Source organism: Silene latifolia, chromosome X (genome assembly GCF_048544455.1).
Source record: "Silene latifolia isolate original U9 population chromosome X, ASM4854445v1, whole genome shotgun sequence".
Taxonomy (NCBI): domain Eukaryota; kingdom Viridiplantae; phylum Streptophyta; class Magnoliopsida; order Caryophyllales; family Caryophyllaceae; genus Silene; species Silene latifolia.
Window position 1 is genome coordinate 62,803,603 of NC_133537.1, and position 20,536 is coordinate 62,824,138.

The following is a 20,536-nucleotide window of genomic DNA, read 5'->3' on the forward strand; positions in this document are numbered from 1 at the left end:
TGAGAGAAGGGAGAGAGTTTAGAGAGATAAGGAGAAAGATAGAAATGATTTTAGGGTTAGGGAAGAAAGGGTTTAATCCCGTATTCTGAAACAGTGTAACTTGACCGAGTGCCGAGTCCACTCGGTCAAGTGGACTCACTCGGTCGAGTGTACTAGGGGACCCACTCGTTCCGCTGCAGCTCCACTTGGTCTAGTCTAGGTCTAGTGTAAGGCTATCCTTCCCTCCCGAGTGATCTCTTATCGGGTCTAATGGTCCTCTCACGCGTTTTAAGGTCTAAGTATGGGTCCCACAATGGCCAGGTATTACAATCTTCCCTCCTTAAAAATGAACTTCGTCCTCGAAGTTGCCTCACCCTCACTTTTCCTTAACACTTTCTCACGTTTCATTTGTGTCATGTCTAACTCCCAAGTCTCTTCCTCAAGCATTCACTCGTCTCTCCCGCTAGTGTTTTACCGTACGTGCTCTTTTATGTTCTCATGCCCTTTCTTATTCCTAAATGTTACAAAAGGTTCTTTGGAGGCACATCTATTGGAATAATCTGAACATCCCAAAAACTTCTTTCATTTTCTAGTTTGTTATGGTGAATAGACTTTTGACTAAGATATACTTCAAAGGATGGGTGGATGCACTGATATTACTTTTTTTTTTTTGTGGTACTGCTGATGAGTCACATTCACACCTTTTTAATTCTTGTGAGTTCAGCAAAAAAATGCATGCAGTATCTGTATAGCCAGTTAAGGATTTATTTGCTGCCTGAAAATATTATGTCTTGGGCTGCTTGATGTGACTCATAATTGCGCACATTTAGTCCCCTAATTGAGCCCATTTTGCATACTATTATAACGTTCCATAGCCATTTTATCCGTCAAATGCTTTTTACTTTGCTTTCCTAGTGCATTTCGTATGTTTTGTAGGAAAGAAGATAATTAGGCGAAAATTCCCGTCTCCCGTGCATATTTGGAAGCTTTTTGATGATATTGGATGGACTAGTATGAATAGGAGGCAAGAATGATGACCAAGGATGTAGGAATAAAGAGTATATAAAAGGATCATAGGCTTAAAAGCAAGGATGACGAGAAGGAAATCATTACATAAAGAAATTGCTCGGAACCCAAACCAAGAGTTGCTCCTTTGGCTCTGAAAGTATTCTAGATGAAACGACATCGAAAAATCAAGTGGTCTAGGCTTTTGAATCACTCCAATAGGAGTCCGGATGAGGAAATGACGTCCGTTTTACAGTCCGAGCTCAAATAGACAAGCTGTCCGCCAATCCGCTCATCCCGAGACTCAAGACGCTCGTCCCCAGACCCAAGATGAGCGTCTCCCCTTCAAGACGCTCGTCTTCCTTTCCTACTATCCGAGCGTCCCGCAGCCAAGACGCCCGTCTTGCAGCCAGACAATCTGAGCGTCTCCTCCACGATCCGCTCGGATCACGAGACAGGACCTCTGTGCCAAGACTCCAGACGCTCGGGACGAGCATATTGTGGTGGGACTCGCAACGTGATATGCGCATCTCCCTTCGAGAGGAGAATTTTCCTACTCAACACTTAGCAATGCTATTTACTAATCTACCCTTACTTAACCTAATGATGCACCACTATATATACTTCATTTGTAATAATCAAAAGGATAAGCCTTCTTAGAGGAGAAAATGTTAGGTTTGTTTACCTCTTATTAGACTCCTCTAATAATGAACTAATTAACATTTTAATTATTTGTTCTTTAGATCTAGTGCATGCATAATAAAATAAGAGATTTATAAGAAAACAATGTCCCTTACATTGTAAATTTCGGATTTATGGGCACAAGTAAGGTCTCCTACCTTCACTTGTTCTTGAGCTATGATGAGTAATAGGATGATCCTCCAAAGACTTCAAGTATAGAAGCCACTCCTTGATTGCACCCAAGATTATCCCTTATCTCTACTAAATAATATTTGCTAGATATTTGTTTAGTAGTTTACCTTAAAATTGATTACTAATACTCATATATTACACTAATAATATTAGTAATCTTATTGAACAATTTGAATCAATATTTCTCAAGTTTTGTAAAAGAGAAATGAACATTTGAGAGAGTTTGCATGTAAAACATCTTGTGAGAGAATAAGTGGAAAAATATGAGAACAAAAATTGTCCTCTCACTTATGTGTGGTCCGGCCACCCATGCTCTTTTAGAGCAAATTTTTTTTCTCAAAAAATCTCATGCAAATACTTTATTGATAGTCTCGTATATGGTAGAGTTAACATGACAAGTGTAATTGGTGTCATAAGTTTTTAAGACAAAATAGAAGACTTAGGACAAGTGTCCCTCCTCCTCCAAAACCGGTGCCATGCTCTTTATTATGGTCCATTTTTGTCTTATAATATTTGTCCCACAAATGCTTATAAGTCTCATGTTTAATTATCTTACATAATTAAATATTAATTTGATCATACAACAATTATGTGACAAATTAATAAACATATATTCACTCAACTTATTGAGTAATATTTTATCATTATATCAACATATAATGGGTCCTATAATAGTTAGTTAGTTAAATTTACAACCTCTTGTAAATGTAAATAACTAATTACCTCTACCTCGAAACATTTATAAAATCTCAACATAATTTAGTAAATTAACATATTAGTTCACTAAATAGGATCTTATTTAATCACATTATAATAAGATACATATTTCCTCTCATAGATATAAATTGTTCATATTTAAGGAATTAATCAACTTGTATCGACATACAATTAATTAACTTTACAGATAAGGGCATCATCCTTTAGGTGTGACCTTAAGGGATCAACTGACCACCACCGTCCCCACACATGTAACGTCAAACTCTAGCAAGCCAATCGTTACCGATTAATGTTGATCAGTTGACTATATAATGAATCATCCCTTACGTATTCTTTATATGAGATTTAATTATGATATTAAATCATGTGATCGCACTATTGTTGAGGTCACATTTTCCAACAATCTCCCACTTGTCCGAGACAAGTGTGCGTCGCCAATTCTCTTGTCCTATTACAATCTCCCAATCAATGTAAGGTGTCTTGCAAATCATACTTACACTTGATCATATCTTGAGTGGTTTCCTCGATCTGGAGAGTAACTGTCTGACCAGAATTATCTACCATAGATACCTTCCGAGCGTGGCCACGCATTTCCAGTTAACTACTCCTCGAGTGGCCTTGAGATTTCAAACAACCCTGACAAGGGGTGGACAATTCCTATCGTCCTATTCCCTTCGTTCAGCCACAGTCCATCATAACCCAAAATATACCCGGTTTGACCTCATTTACGAAATCGTAGAGTATAAATCAAAGCTAATCAGAAATGTGTGCCAACTTAGGTGAATAGTCTCTAGTCAAAAGAATTGACTCATAAGGATACTATAGTAGCTCTTGCCACGACCAGGCTTTATGAATTACCAGAACTCTATAAGCGGTCACTGCCCGACAGAGTGTCCCATACAGTCTGCCTATGTGATCGACTAGTCATCCCGTATGACTCTATGGCACTTGAACTTGCCATCAATCGCATCACACTCTAGTCACTTCGAGACGTCACCTCATATAAGTAACTAAGGGCGAATACCATGTCAATCTAGTTCACTTTAATGGGGTTCAATTTGTCTCTACAACCCATTCGGATACGACAAGGTAACGGGTGAGTTTTAATGAAACACAAACGATAAATGCGATTATCACATATGAATAATCAATACACTATTACTACTTCATATCTTATAATATTTAGTGTATTATTAACACTAGTTAAAATGCAATAAAAGCTTGGCAAGTGGATATACCCGATATCCATGTATTCCAACTTTTTCAATTGCTATTTCCTTCTATTCAATGTCATCTCCAATTACATGAATTTATCTAAGTATATATCTAGACTTCTTACTAGACTTGGGCTCTTTAACTTGAAAGACGCTCCCACTGTTATCGCATAACTTGTGATAAAGTCATTTGTAGAAGGATTCACCCTTAATCCCTACGTTGATCATTTTATCACAGTTTACTTAGATTCCTTTTGTAGAATTTGCAATGCGCGATACTAAAATACTTTTCTAGTCTCTTACTCCTTAGTCAACAAGACACCCTAGGATTTCAACAAATCCCTTATAGTTTGGAAACTAAAGTCTGTGCAACCCTTCAACACATTACTTAGTTTATCATCCAAACATTTGAACGAATCCTTAATTCTTCTCAAGAATCTCAAGAATGCTCTTTAAGGCTTTCACAAGACCATCTTATGAATTAACTTGATATTGACTTATTATGCTCCTAGCATATGGTTCATCACAACACGTGCGTCTGTTGGCATACATGATCGTTCTAATGGCGGAAACATTAGTAATCGATTTCATGTGATCAACAACTTAATAGGTTCAGTGAACGACTATGACTCCATCATAGTAATTCCACTTTCATCATCATGAATAACCCATTCAACCTTGTTGATGTACAACATATACGAAAGATCTTATCATCATAAGACTCTTAACCCCATACCAATATTATCTCCCACATATTCACAAATCTTAGAATATATCGCACCCTTTCCTAGTCTCCCAACCACTCTTGATAGAAGAGAGCATTGGTACATTATTCTCAATAATTAATATGTTATCAACATATAAGACATGGAAAAATAATTCTAGCTCCCACTTAACTTCATGTATAATCATGATTCTTCAATCATGTGAATTAAACCATCCACTATTATCACATGAATGAAAAGTATAATCCTTTAATGCTAGCTTAAGATCATCTTGTGATCACTTAAGATAGCTACGCATAATATGTTAGGATTCTTAGATCTTTATCTAAGGTTTTGTGTTTCAAACACTTCCTTCTCTAAATTTCCATTTTAGAAAAGCGAATTTTAATCTCATTTGCCATTCTTCATTAAAATGAAATGCGGCAATTCCTAACATTATTTATCTTGATTAACATCTTCATGTCAATCTATGCATTTAAGTACTCTAAAGCTCTATTCACTTTAAGGAGACCCTTGCCTTTAAGTGAATCTATTCTTGAGTAACAATCTTTGGATTGTAATGCTATGACTCTTATGTAACAAAGTCGATTTAGGACAATACCATTACTTTCGCAAAGCAATATTTTAACAACAAGACATGTGCGCTAAACTCCCACTGAACTATACTCCCATTCTATCTTTATAGATTATAGTTCCATTACTTTCACAAAAAAAACACTTTAACTATAAGACATGTTTGTAATGATCCAATCTACTCCCACTCTATCTCTCAGAAATACCTCTATCTTCTTGAGAGATAGCTTTGTGAGTTATATATATATATATATATATATATATATATATATATATATATATATATATATATAGAGGAAGGATCAACTAAGGTCCATTATATATTTGAGTCCATAAGTTCTATTGTGAGCCATTGGATGGAGGGAGATGGATGGCCAAGATCAACCTCCAAAAATGTGTTTATGTACTAATATCACTCATTCTCTCCTCCTTCACTAATCTTTTTAATTAATCACTAATTCACTATAACTTCTTTTCCTCTCATCCACTTTTCTCACATATCACACAACTCATCTTCTCTCTAAAACCCCAAAAAATAAAAACCCAAAAAATCCAAATAAATAAAAAACCCAAAACCCAAATAAATAAATAAAACCCAAAAAATCCATTTAAATCAAAAAACCCAAAAAATCCAATTAAATCAAAAAACCCAAATAAATCATTCATTCTTCTCTTCCTCATTCACCACCACCCACCACTATCCCACCCGACACCAACTCACCACCCACCACCGCCGCCGCCACACCGCCGCCCCGCACCGCCGCCAACTTGTTTTTTTTTTTTTTTTTTTTTTTTTTTTTCCTTTTTTTTTTTTTTTTTTTTCGTTTGGTCTTTATTTTCATGTTTTGAGTTGTTTTTTCCATTCATTTTTTGTTGTTGTCTTTTATTTTCTTTTATTTTGTTACTTCTCCTTTTTTATTCATTTTCTCAAATCTCTTCTTGTTATACTTTTTTTTAAGATTTCGGGTTTTAAATCTTGTTATTTGGTTTATTTTAGATTTCGGGTTTGGTTGGGTTGTTGGTTTTTTGGTTTTATTATTGTTATTTGGTTTTTTGTTTTTGTTATTATGAGTTTTTTTTGGTTTTTGTTATTATTTTTTTATTTTTCATATTTATTGTTTGATTTTTTTACTATTTACGACTAAAGTTATACATTTTATGACCAAAGTTATACAAAAAAAGACTAAAGTTATACAAAAATTGGACTAAAGTTATACAAAAAATTGGACTAAAGTTATACAAAAATGAACTAGAGTTATACAAAAATGAACCAAAGTTATACAAAAATGAACCAAAGTTATACAAGAATGGACCAAAGTTATACAAAAATGGACTAAAGTTATACAAATATGGACTAAAGTTATACAAAAAAAGACTGAAGTTATACAAAAATAGACCAAAGTTATACAAAAAAAGACTAAAGTTATACAAAAATTGGACTAAAGTGATACAACAATGAACTAAAGTTATACAAAAATGAACCAAAGTTATACAAAAATGAACTAAAGTTATACAAAAATGGACTAAAGTGATAAAAAAAATTGGACTAAAGTTATACAAGAATGAACCAAAGTTATACAAAAATGAACCAAAGTTATACAAAAATCGACCACAGTTATACAAAAATGCACCAAAGTTATACAAAAATGTACTAAAGTTATACAAAAAATGGACTAAAGTTATACAAAAATCGACCAGAGTTATACAAAAATGCACCAAAGTTATACAAAAAATGGACTAAAGTTATACAAAAATGAACCAAAGTTATACAAAAATGAACTAGAGTTATACAAAAATGAACCAAAGTTATACAAAAATGGACTAACTTTTGTATAACTCTGGTGCATTTTTGTATAACTCTGGTGCATTTTTGTATAACTCTGGTCCCTTTTTGTATAACTTTGGTTCATTTTTTGTATAACTTTGGTCCATTTTTTTGTATAACTCTGGTGCATTTTTTTATAACTCTGGTCAATTTTTGTATAACTTTGGTTCATTTTTGTATAACTTTGGTTCATTTTTGTATAACTTTAGTCCAATTTTTTGTATAACTTTAGTCCATTGTTGTATGACTTTAGTCCAATTTTTGTATAACTTTGGTGCATTTTTGTATAACTCTGGTCGATTTTTGAATAACTTTGGTTCATTTTTGTATAACTTTGGTTCATTTTTGTATAACTTTAGTCCAATTTTTGTATAACTTTGGTTCATTTTTTGTATAACTTTAGTCCAATTTTTTGTATAACTCTGGTGCATTTTTGTATAACTCTGGTCAATTTTTGTATAACTTTGGTTCATTTTTGTATAACTTTGGTTCATTTTTGTATAATTTTAGTCCAATTTTTTGTATAACTTTAGTCCAATTTTTGTATAACTTTAGTCTTTTTTTGTATAACTTTGGTCATAAAATGTATAACTTTAGTCATTAAATGTATAACTTTAGTCATAAAATGTATAACTTTAGTCGTAAATAGTAAAAAAATCAAACAATAAATATGAAAAATATGAAAAAAAAAATAATAACAAAAACCAAAAAAACTCATAATAACAAAAACAAAAAACCAAATAACAATAATAAAACCAAAAAACCAACAACCCAACCAAACCCGAAATCTGAAATAAACCAAATAACAATTAAAAAAAACCAAATTTAAATATCGTGTGTATAACTCTAATGCACGCAGTGTATAACTTTAATAGACAAGATGTATAACTTTAGTCCAAAAATACTTCAATAACAATATATAACTTTGGTGAAGTCGTAAATTGTATAACTTTAGTCGTATAACCCAATTAAATTAACAAATTATATACAAAAATAAAATGTTGGTGAATGACTCATGAGAATAACAAATTATATGCATAAATCTAACAAAAAACCCGTAAATCTAACAAAAACCGTAAATAAAACAAAAAACAAAAATAAAAATAAAACAAAAAACAAATAAACAAAAACCAACAAATCTGAAAAATAAAAATCTACAAATCTACAAAAATCAAAACCAAACAAAGCAAATACAAAAAAGAAAAAAAAAAGAAAAAAAGAGAAAGGAAGTCAGCTCGTGGTGGGCGGTTTTGTAAACAAAACAAAACAAATCGAAAAAATCATAAACAATAAACCATAAACAATAACAACAAAACGGGAAAGCAGGGAGTCAGCTCGTGGTGGGCTCGGTGGTGATGGTGGAGGAAGGAGGGCGGCGTGAGGAGGGTGGGTTTTGTTGGAGATGTCGGGGTGGTGGCGAGGACAAAGACGGGAAAGCAGGGAGTCGGGGTGGTGGCAGATCTGGACGAGGACGAAGACGGGAAAGGAGGGTGGCAGCCGGGTTGTTGTTGTTGTTGTTGTTGTTGTGGTTGCGGTGGTGGGTGTTGTTGTTGTTGTTGTTGTGGAGGCCGGCTGGTGTTGTTGTTGTTGTGGTTGCGGTGGTGGGTCGGGTGTGGTTTCGGGTTAGAGAGGAGGGTGGCAGCCGGGTGGAGTTGTTGTGGTGGTGGAAGATATGGTGGTGGGTTGTGGGTGGTGGGATTGTTTTTGGTTTTTGAAAGGAAAGGTGGGATTTGTTTGGGTTTTTTTTTGGGTTTTTTTTTTGTTGGGAGTGAATGAATCAGGAGAGGGAGTGAATTATTGAAAGGGGTGAATGAATGAATGGATGAGAGGAGGTTATGAGAATGAGGAGGATTAAGAAGGGAGATTAATTGAGTTAGGAAGCTAATTAGGGGAGATCAATTTGTGGCCTTTCATTGATATGTAATCTCATCCCTCCATCCCTTCCATCCAAGGGTTCTTATAAGGACTTAGGGCCTTATATGGTATCAAGGCCTTATAAGAACCCTTCTCTCTCTCTCTCTCTCTCTCTCTCTCTCTCTCTCTCTCTCTCTCTCTCTCTCTCTCTCTCTCTCTCTATATATATATATATATATATATATATATATATATATATATATATATATATATATATATATATATATATATATATATATATATATATATATAGTGGAGTACTAGGAGTTTATCTAGACTATGTATTAGCTTTCAAAAGGCCATCCCTAACATGGCAGTTTGATTCATGTAATATACGAGTCTTATCCATGTCATCTATTTAATAGACTCTCTATTCTAGGTATCTCATGGTTGACCATCCGTTTAGAATTACTTGTCCGTTTTGGATTGCAAATTCCCAAAATTGAGTTCAACAACTCAAACCAACTCATATTAGTTTGATCTTATGGGTAATGACACTAGGTCATAATCCATCTTTAATAAATCAAATTCATTACTTAGATCTTTGCCACTACGATCGGATCGTAATGCTTTAGTACTTTGTTCAATTGGTTCTCTACGTGATTTAGAAATTTCTCAAATTTCTCAAATGTTTCACTTTATATTTGATTAAGTAAATATACCCATATCTACTTAAATCATTGGTAAAAGTGACGAAGTATGACGAAGTAGTCATAAATTCCCTTTGCGATGATGCATATTTAGAACACATACATCGTCATGTATTAGTCCCAACAAATCATTTGCTCGTGTCCCTTTACCACTAAAGGGAGTACAAATCATATTGCAAAGGAGGCAAGATTCGCATATTCCATATGATTGAAATCAAATGGTTCAATAATTCTAGTCGACACTAGCGTTTAATGCGTTTCTCATTTACGTAACCTAATTGAAAAATCAAATGTACAAATCATTTGGATTACTAGTTATGAGTCTTTTGGATCGTATTATGTATATATCTTTTATTGAGTTGGAAGTGTCTAAAACATGAATATCATTAAGATAAGTGACATGGCTCACAGCCATGTCTATTTTCAACAAAATACAACAATTGTCTTTGATGGCAAAATATTAATCCTTTCATGTCTCACATAGAAATGGAAATAATGTTTTAGACTAAGTGGGTACATAATAACAATTATGTAAATTATAACTCAAAGCTATTAGCTAAAACAAGTACATAAGTCCCTCTTGAAGTGGCGGCTACCCTAGCTCCATTTCCTTGTCGGAGATTCATATCACTCTTGTTTAGCTTTTCCACATTTTCAAGTCCCACTTGGAGTAACAAGTCCAACTGTGATATCTTCCAAATACTTGGGGCAATTTCGCTTCCAATGGCCCATTACATTACAATAATGACATTCCTCATAGGATTTGGCACCCTTCTTGGTCTTGGTCTTGGTAGTCCCACTATTCATTTACAATTCATAATCAGGTTTGGGTTTCTCGCCCATTTTTGCCTTCCCTTTATTAATACCAATACTCCTTTCATTTGCAAAGACACTCTTGCTAGAACTCCCACTGTATTTAATATTTCTCCTTGTTTCTTCAAACAAGGACGCCTTGGGTTTTGTTAGATTTTCTTCACAAGACTTTCTTTCCAAGGTGGTAGGCAATAATATTGGAGTGGGTGGAGTGGAGGTGATAAAGAAGCAAAAATTTTCATCATGACCAATGTCAACGCGTAATTATCTAATCGTATCATTGTCATACTCAGAGCATTTTTCATCAAATGATTGGAGCCATGTATCAACGGTGATTGGTGTAGGAGTATTAGATGAATTCATTGCGTATTATTTAACTACAAAAACGGAAAATGAAGGAAATAATTAACATCTATCGTTTTAATAATACTCGTAAATTTCACTACAGGTATTGCATTTATATAGTAACCTCCACCCAACTATAAAATGATTCCGAGATCCAAATTCATATTAATACGGGTACGGTAAGCCGAGTCATCCCTTATTAATATAACTCGGTGGATTAACCCCTTAATCGATTCTACTTCTAGAACTCTCGATCGATAAAAATTACTCTAACTTTCATCTTTAGCCCGGAACACATGCGACTACAGTCACGAATACTTCCGTTGAGCTCAATCCAAATTTCAATGTAATAACATTTTATTACCCACTTACCCAACGTAACAAGGTTTTTATTACGGTAAAGCCGGCTCAACTCCCTTATGAAATTGGGATTCATGGTTTCTACTTTTTGCCAAGGCTAATTCTCAATTATTATATGTGAGAGGTCTTGTCAATTTATTATCTATCACGTTTTAAGTGAACTAAAGCAGTGAACTACGATAATTATAATTGACACGGTCGATGACTCGATATGATATGCATGTTGTTGTTATGACGATTTGGCAATGCATGTAACATATTAAGAGAAATGCAAAGCAATAAATAAAATTCCTAGTATGGCCTTCCTAAAAATAGAAAATCAAATAATTTATTACATATTCGGAAACCAACTCCTTTGGTCCCTTGAATCTTCAAGTGGCACTCCTCCCAAGAAACACCGTCTTCGTCGGATCATCTTTCCGAATGGCACCGTCTTTGAAGATTACTCCATAATTACAAATAATAATAAAAATACAAAACTATTCCTATTATACATTTGTAAAATGGAAAAACTAACAAAAATAAAAGTGATACGAGATCACATTAAATTACAACCGAAACAATATTCCCTTTCATTACGGGTAATATCGATTAAAACTAAGGCCATACTAAGATAAAATTACATAATTCAAAAATTATATAAATAAAAGACATTCAACAATTGAAATATGCAGCATTATAATATGTACCTATCATGCCAAATGATGTGCCAAATCGCCCTATCTAACTTATGTCATATATATAACCCGGTTTTATGGAAATGCGTGATAATAACTTTTTTTTTAAAAATCACTAATTAACACTTAAATCACATCTAAGCTCAAGTTAATTATCCTAACACCTTTTAGGACTCAAAAATTAGTCATCACTCAATTTTTGACAATAATTCAACTTGATTTAATTTTATGCTCATTTTTTACCTTAAAATCATAACATTTATGAAATAAATCCAAATTAAATTAAATTAATTTCAAAATTTGAATTTTAAATTTTTTTAACATTCTGGAATATTTCCATGACACTCATAATGTTAAAAATCATGGTTAAAATTTTTGATTTAATTTTGAGAAAATATAGTTGCATTTTATCGGTTTTATCTCATAAAACATCTAAAGTATCTAAAAATTAATCCAATTAACTTTAAAACTTTAGATCTGATTAGTGGGATACTAATGCAACCTAAAATAATTTTCTCATGCCATACAATTCGTTTTACCTATTTATGCTAAAATAGTCACTATTTATGTCATTTTTACACTAAAGATTCATAAATCATGCTAAAAGAGATCATTTAATCTCGAAATTTACATACACTCTTATGGACAATGGGCCCACGGGAGCGCTTGGGAAAGAACAAGCGTTTGCATTTGTGGAGTCGCCACCAATTTATTGTGGAAAATTGGAAACCGTTCGAATACCTCGTGTCATGTCAAGACACAAAGTAGTGACATAGACACCAAGAACTCGTTACCTTTAGCATTCTATGTCTTGAATGACTCTCGTGATTGCCAATGAACACGGATGTTCACAGAGATCTGGAGTAAGGGGTGAGGGTACGTATTAGGAAGCTCTTTTGATCGAACACCTAATCCCGCCTGCCTCGATAGCGGCCTATACTAATGATTAGGGAAATTTTCTATACTCTATATATTGTCGATTATATGCATGCAGTGCAACATCCAACGTTTTAATCCTAACATGAAGAATTAGACTAAGTCGGTAAACACGTAATTTAACATGCATTTGGGTCGAAGTTGGGATTTAAGCTCAATTACATGTGAAAACATACAAGTGAAATATAATAAAGAAATGCAATAATAGATACAATAATGGAGAACTACAATAATTACAACGGTTTTATTGATTTATGTCGAAAATACCTTTAAAACGGATAATTTGAGAAAAAGAAAGAATAAAGGAATAAACGAACAGGAATTAAGCGATAATAGGAATAATAGTTAATTAAATACGTAACTAATACTAGGTCAAAGCAAGACGGGAGTTCAGAGACAGAAATCAGCCAGGAATAGGCGCAGCAGAGCTGCGTCCTTTGGAAGAGGCGCAGCAGTCGCTGCGTCTGTTCCTTGGCTCAGTTCTGGCTGTGAAGCCGGAATCGCAAGTCGTTAACGTTCGTTGGTGAATTTAATGATTGATTAATAATATTTACTTGGATGGAAATGATTAGTAGATTATTTACATGTGATTGACGGTCATGAAAATCAATAAACACGGATGAAACCAATTAGAACGAATTAATTACAAGGTTAATGATCCGGTTGATGTCGTCACTCATCCAATCAAACACATTTATAATACTCAACAAACAACTTGTTAGTGGTAAGTCGAGGTCGATCCATGGGACGGTGTGCTTTGGGTTCTAAGTCTATCTATCTCAATTTATGCTATTGTCACAATTGATGGGGTTTGTAGTTGTGTCTAGACTAATGCAAGCAATAAAGTAGAACGAGCAATAAAAGGAAAGATGTAAACAATTGATTAAAAGTGCTAGGATATCATGGGTTCATGGGGGATTCATGGTATTGATCATACAAACATGTTTACAAGGTTGCAAGCAATTAATGTTGTGGAGGAACCGAGTTGGGTTATATCTTACGGTTCTTAGGAAGAGTTGGGTCCCGGAGCCGAATCGATTAGATTGTACAACACCTACAAGTCGACTTACTTTCCTCCTAATCAACTTCTATGCATGGTCTAACAAGACTCGAGTTGGTTTATATCTTACGAGTCAAGTTGAGTAGATAAGAGATGGTAAAAATGCAAGGATTCATAGGCTTAGCATTTCATCAAACATAACATGTGCATAAAGTTGACATCACAACAAGCAAGCAATTTAATCATGTGAACATATTAGATTAAGCATGAATCAATCCCCATGTTTGTTTCCCTTAATTACCCACTAATCCTAGCTAAGAGACTACTCACTCATGATCAAGTTTAACATGCTAACAAGGTTGTCAATCATATTAACAAGGTAAAACATGATGAACGAGTAAGAAAGATTAACAATAATTAAAACAAGGATTAAGAGAGTTATACATATGGAGATTCCAAAATAATAATGCAAAGAATAATAGAAGAAATTGGTGATTGATGGAAGGTTGTCAATCTCCCAATAATAACCCAATAATCTTCAATTACCCAATAATAAACTTGAATAATAAACTTGAACAATAATTAAGGAGATATTAATGTGTAATTTGTGGAAAGATTAAAGAGTAATCTATTCTAATCAACTCCTAATCTAATCTAAGGAAGGATTTCTCTAACTAAAAAGATGTGTAAAAAGGGACCCCCTTTGATTATTTACAAGTGGGGTATTTATAGTAGAATTTAGGTGGATGCATTAGGGTTAACTAAGGGTTAAACTAGTAATTACACTTTTTAAATGGAGCAGGGAGGAGCCGGTATCTCTTGAAGGAAGGGCGTCTTTCTCTGAGGCTTGAAGAAGACGAAAATGCGCTGGGCTGGGCTGGAATCCGAGCGTCTTTGAGAGAATCCGGGCGGATTGGTGAAGAGGAAAAACGGGCGGATGGTGAGAAGACGCACGGGTTCCGTGTATTGTGGACGGCCGGATTTCAGAGAATCCGCTCGGGTTGGGCTTCAGTTTACGTTTTCTTTTCTATTCTCCCCTTTCCTTCACTTCCATTTTATTTTTGTAGGCTTGGTCTTCAGTTCTTGCTTCCTCCTCATACTAATCCATCAAATGTCGTCAAATAGCTTCCGAATATGCACGAAAGACGGGAATTTCCGCCTTATTCTCTTCTTTCCTACAAAACATATAGAATGCGATAGAAAAGCAAATAGGAAGGTTTTGACGGATAAAATGGCCAAAGAATGCTATAATAGTATGCAAAATAGGCTCAATTAGGGGACTAAATGTGCGCAAATAATGGTCACATCAAATATCCCCAAACCGAACCTTTACTCGTCCCGAGTAAAGAGGTGACTAAAACTAGACCTTTATTTAAACTAACCTAATAACATAACCGATATGAGACAATTAGCGGGTCTCACTCCACCCCTTCAACTCACAACAAGACAACCATGAGGTAGGATGCCTTCTTGCAAGGCAAGGTGAGTCTTGCCAAAATGGCGACACATCCAATCATTAAACACACAAAATCAAGTAATGGATGCATCTACAAAAGAATAGCCACTTTCCTCATCTAAGTGGCGGAAATTATCTACAAGGGAAGCAATTCAAGGGTACACACTCCTTCATAGATACAATTTCTTCAAACTACTAAGCCTAGAAGGATACCAATAAATCACCTCCAAGTTGTGTCAAGCTAGGGTACCTTTGTCCTCAATCGTTAAATGCTTTTGTCAAGAGTAGACTCTCTATGGTGTTAGAAACACTGGAGGATCGCGGAATTCCTCCTCTTGCCTAGACAAGAAGAAGGGTCGTCCCCTCTCTACCATGCACAAAAATGGATAAGATGGAAAAGGGATCGATAGTATTTGAGTTTCATTTTGGGAGTTTGCTTTCATTGTTGTTTCCCCCCCCCCCCAATTTCTTGTGGCATATAACATTTGAGAACACTTTCTTTTTGATTTTTGGCATTTCAACACTTGACAACTTTCAACTTTTCTTTGCATTTCTTTTTGAACATTTTAAAAGGCACCCCGTATGTAGGGAGGGTGCCTTATTTTTGAAGCTTTAGGAGTCTATTTTTGCTCCTCTTTTCTTTTGATGCATTTTGCAAACTTTCTTTCACTTTTCATTTCATTGAACTCAAATTGATTTCTTTTTGTGCTCATTCCCTTTGATGACAAAATGTGTGGTAGAACATGGATGAATGATGGATGGATGCATAGTTTCAAGGGTCACCTTGGAATAAACGGTAGCCAAGGAGTTATCACACCACAAGGTACTCTTGACTAGGCCTTAATCCATGGGTCAAGGGATACTAGCATGACACATCCTAGGGTGTTTTACAAGTATTCTAACAAGCAAAGTCTTAAGAAGAAAAAGCATCTACTAGGGCCTATATACACTAGTCAAGCTTCCCAAGTAGACGGTTTCGCAAAAAATTTTCTAACATGCAAACTACATGCCATGATGCAACTAACATATATACATCCTAATGCAAATGATTCTACCAACTAATATGCCATATAAAGTAAATGCAAGCCCTAAGTTCACATTGTTTTTACCGCATCAATCAAAATAAAGCCACATAGTCATTAACATAAAGAGGAAAAAGGAGATTGGAAAGATCATACCATGCGGTCTTCAATATCCTCATGTCTCGGATGTGGCGTAGTCAATCAATATGAAAAAGGATGAACAAACACAATATATACAAAACAATATATACAAGTCTACACTACAAAGGAAATGAACTTGTTTTTGGATTTTTCAATTTTTCAAATTTTTATGATTTTTGTTTTATGAAATTAAAAGACATATTTTTGTGATTTTTCGAAATTTTTCAATTTTTATGCATTTTTGGAATATAAATTCCCATCCCCCACTTTATTTTGGACATTGTCCTCAATGTACATGTAGGAGTAGGAATGAAAAAGAAATACATGTTTTTGGATTTTTGATTTTTTTGAAATAAAGTACAAATGCAATGATATGGTATGAATGAATGCATGCTCTAACTAAATGCAATTCTATATGACATATATAACAAATGAATGCAATCTAAACTATACTATATGATGCATGATTTCTAGTAAATTACGGTCACCTATGATCAAACCTCCCCAAACCGATTTAAACACTATTTCTAGTGTAGAAATGAATAGGTTTGGCCATTAGTGATAATGCATGAATTCTAATCTTTATGCAACTATCTATATGAATTATGTTACAATGCAATTTATACTATATGGACTACTTATGCAAATGCAATATGGAATATAATACGAATGCATGCAAAAGCTACACTAAATGCAATGTGTATACAAAAAAAAAAGAGAGAGAAAGATGGGTATCATACAAATGGAGGTGGTGAGGTAGGCCTCTTTCACTCGTCATCCTCATCTTGATCATAGCCATAACGATGAGAACTCCCCGCTTGATCATACCAGCTTGCTTGACCCCAATACCCTCCTTGTTCAAACTCTCCTCCTTGCCCCAAGTACCCTCCACCTTGGCTATAATGCCCTCCATCGCCGCGACCCCAAGCTTGGTTCTCTTGATTAGGGAACAAGAGCTCCGGTTGTGCCCAAGAGGGCAAAGGGCCATTAGGGTCAACATACCCTTGTTGAGCCATGTTATAGTATTGGGGGTAGAGGGCCAGGTAGTTGTCTTCCCTCCCTTTATGTACCCCTAGGTCCACTCTATTCATGAGTGCCATCAAATCATTAATACCCGGGTTATTGGGGATTGCCGGCCTAAATTCGGTATACGGAGTAGGGTATGGCGGGATGGGTACATAGGAAGGCGGGCAAATAGGCCTTCCCGGCCCTCCACGAGGTATTTGGCGGTGCGGCTCTTCCCTTTGAGGGGGATTATCAAGAATTTGGATATCAAGGAGGTAGCTTGGTGGAGGAGAGTATGGGCTCAATCTTGGGTCAATGCCCGGTATCTTCCATCCTTCAAGGATCATCGAAGTGCATCCTTTGGTGTGCCACTCTACACTCCCATCTCGAGTGTAGTTACACCATCGGTGACTGTGGAAGATAGTGTGTTCATCAATCAAAGTCCTCCCCTCAAGAGGAACATAGGTTCCTCGGGCATTGAACCCGGGACAAAGGTGGTGGGCCAAAATGGTAATTAGACCTCCCATCACGAAGGTCTTGAGTTGGGTGGTCCCTTGAGCAAAATCATGGAACCTAGTAAGTATCTCAAGTGGCGTATTGAAGTTATAACGCCTCACCGCTCGAACATTCAAATAGGACTCAAGAAAAGTTAAGTCGATGAGAGTACACCTATCTTGTTCGTACCTTCCATTGATGCAACCGGCTACAAAGCGCTCGGTGAATCGAATCACCGGATGTTGGATGGCGAAGGTGTAGCAATGCTTTGGGTGGATATAATTCCTCCCGGAGATAGCCTTCCAAAGAAGGTCCACAACAAAATTATCGGGCTTTTCGGTATAGTTGGTGGGTACTTCAAGACCGAAAACATAGGCGAATTCCTCAAGCGAAAGACAATGGTCTAGGTTACATAACCTAAACTCATGCCCACATTGGTGTGGGTATTAGTCACAATGCGAAGGCTACTCAAGAATTCAAGGGTGAGACTAAGGTAAGTCTCTTCATGGGCATGGAAAAGTTTTCCAATGCCAAGGCCATTAAAGAACATCTCGGTAGGGTACCTTATCTTGAGGATTTCCAACACCCTAGTATCTACAAATTGAGTGGGTTCGTACTTCTTACCTAGTAGCTTGACAAAGTTTGTGCGGTGGTCATCGGATTCAAAGAGCACCTCTTGAAAGTGGTCGAGTTGTTCAATTCCTCCCCTCATTAAGGGTTGGGAGCTCCTTGGTAGCACTATCTCTTGCGGCGTTGAAGATGTTGATCCCTTGCGCTTCTTCCCGAATGATTCAACCAATTTCTTAGCCTTTCCCTTGGTGTTCATCAATGGTGCCATTTTGGTGCGGGTGATGGGAGTGTTTTTGAGGATGAGAGGGTGGTTTTGAGGGTTGAGATGAGTGTTTTAGGGTTTGATAAGGTGAGGAAATGAGGGAGATAGGGGGTGATTATATAGAAGAAAGAGGGAATCCGAACGGATAAGGATGGGTCAAATCCGTTTTATCCGAGAGAACAGGGCAATCCGAGCGGATTTCCATCGGGACGGGCGGATTGTGAGAGAAGAAGACGGGCGTCTTCGCTTGAATCCGCACGGATTTTAACACAGCAGTTTTCCTTGGCTGAGAGGTGGGAAAAGTCGGGCGTCTTGCGTCTGGGACGTGCGTCTTGGTCGGGACGGGCGTCTTGGGCAAAATCCGCCCGTATTCTGGCGCAGCACAAAATCTTGTTTCTGGTGACACACGGGACGGGCGTCCCGTGAAGAAAACGGACGTATTGTCCAGAACGGGCGGTTTTGATCGAATCCGCACGTCTTTCTCTACAGCTTTAATCATTTCTTCGCCGTGGGCCCAGGTCAGGCGTCTTGCTCTCGATCCGGACGTCTTCTGCTCCTTTCTTTGTTTTTTCTTTCTTTTACGTGAAATAACACACCCCTTATCACCGATTTTCTCCCTTTTTCCTTATCTTTTTCTGAAATTTACTCATGAAACATGTAAGATCACTCTCTCTCTCTCCTCTCTCATGCAAGAAATTAAATGCAAATGCAATAATGTACAATATTATACAAAGTAAATGGTCCAAGAAATATCTTACAAATGGTGGTTTGAGATAGGACTCCACCAAACTAGTTTAATTTGTAAAAATTCTTATCCATAGAGCTCAAAGCTCTTAATAAAAGATCAAAACCTTGTGAGCAAGCTCCAAATAAGCACAAGTATGGGTTGCTCAATTTGAATATGAAATTTGGCCAAGGAAGCTTGTAGAATGTTCTTTCCCTCGCTTTGTCCTTAGCATTAGAGCTTTCCCGATGCTTCAAATAGATAAGCCCATGATTCTTGTCAATACTAAGCATGAAGTGTGGTTCATTTTCATCCGTGGACTTCCACTTACCAACTTCTTCTTCGATTTTAGTGATGATGATAGCATTTTTATTTTTCAATCCTTCCAAGGTAGAAGGAGAATTTTCGTGACATTGATGATCGGATACCCTAGGAGTTGAGATTGTGGGTGCCAAATCTTCACAAGTAGCCTCACGAGCAATTTTCTCTTTGAGCTTTTTCATCAAGTAGCTCTTGTATGAAACTTTGGCCTTTTGAAGAAGGCTTATCATATCCTCTTCAATGATCATTGGCTCTATGATAGGTGTCAAGTGATCTTCATGAGGAATAAAGGAAGGACGTCCTTCTTCATGATAGGGTATCTCAAATGTCTCAAGGATAGGTTCCTCAAGCAAGGTGATATTATGAGTCCATCCGTTAGGTTCATCATCATTGTTGCTATCTTCATATGAATCATAAATGGGGGCTTCATGCAACTTTTTCTCCAACAACCCAATATTTACTTCAAAGGACACACCCTCGTACTCACAAAGGTTAAGAGTGTTTGGCTTACTCAACCTCATGTCTTCCTCATCAAACACTACACTTTCATAGTCACAAGAGCTCAAGGAGATTGGCTCTTCCCATTTCTCATTTTCCATATCAAAGGTTACTACTTCAAATTCGCATTTGTGCTCAATGTCCAAAGAACGGTGGGGAGTGGTTGCTTGGGATTCTTTTAATTGGGCAATTTGAATTTCCAATTCCTCTCTTTGGGCAACAATGCCTTGAAGAACATTGTCCCTCTTTTGGCTCTCCTCTAGCATTTGTTTGAAGAAGTTTTGTTGATCTCCCATCATTTGGAGAATCACATTTTCAATGGGTTCATCTTCTTGTTGTGAGTAGGTGTGAAAGTGGTTGTATTGTGGCAATTGAAGTTCATTGTGAAATGGGTATTGGGTGGGTGGTTGTTGTTGATATTGGGTGTGGTGATTTT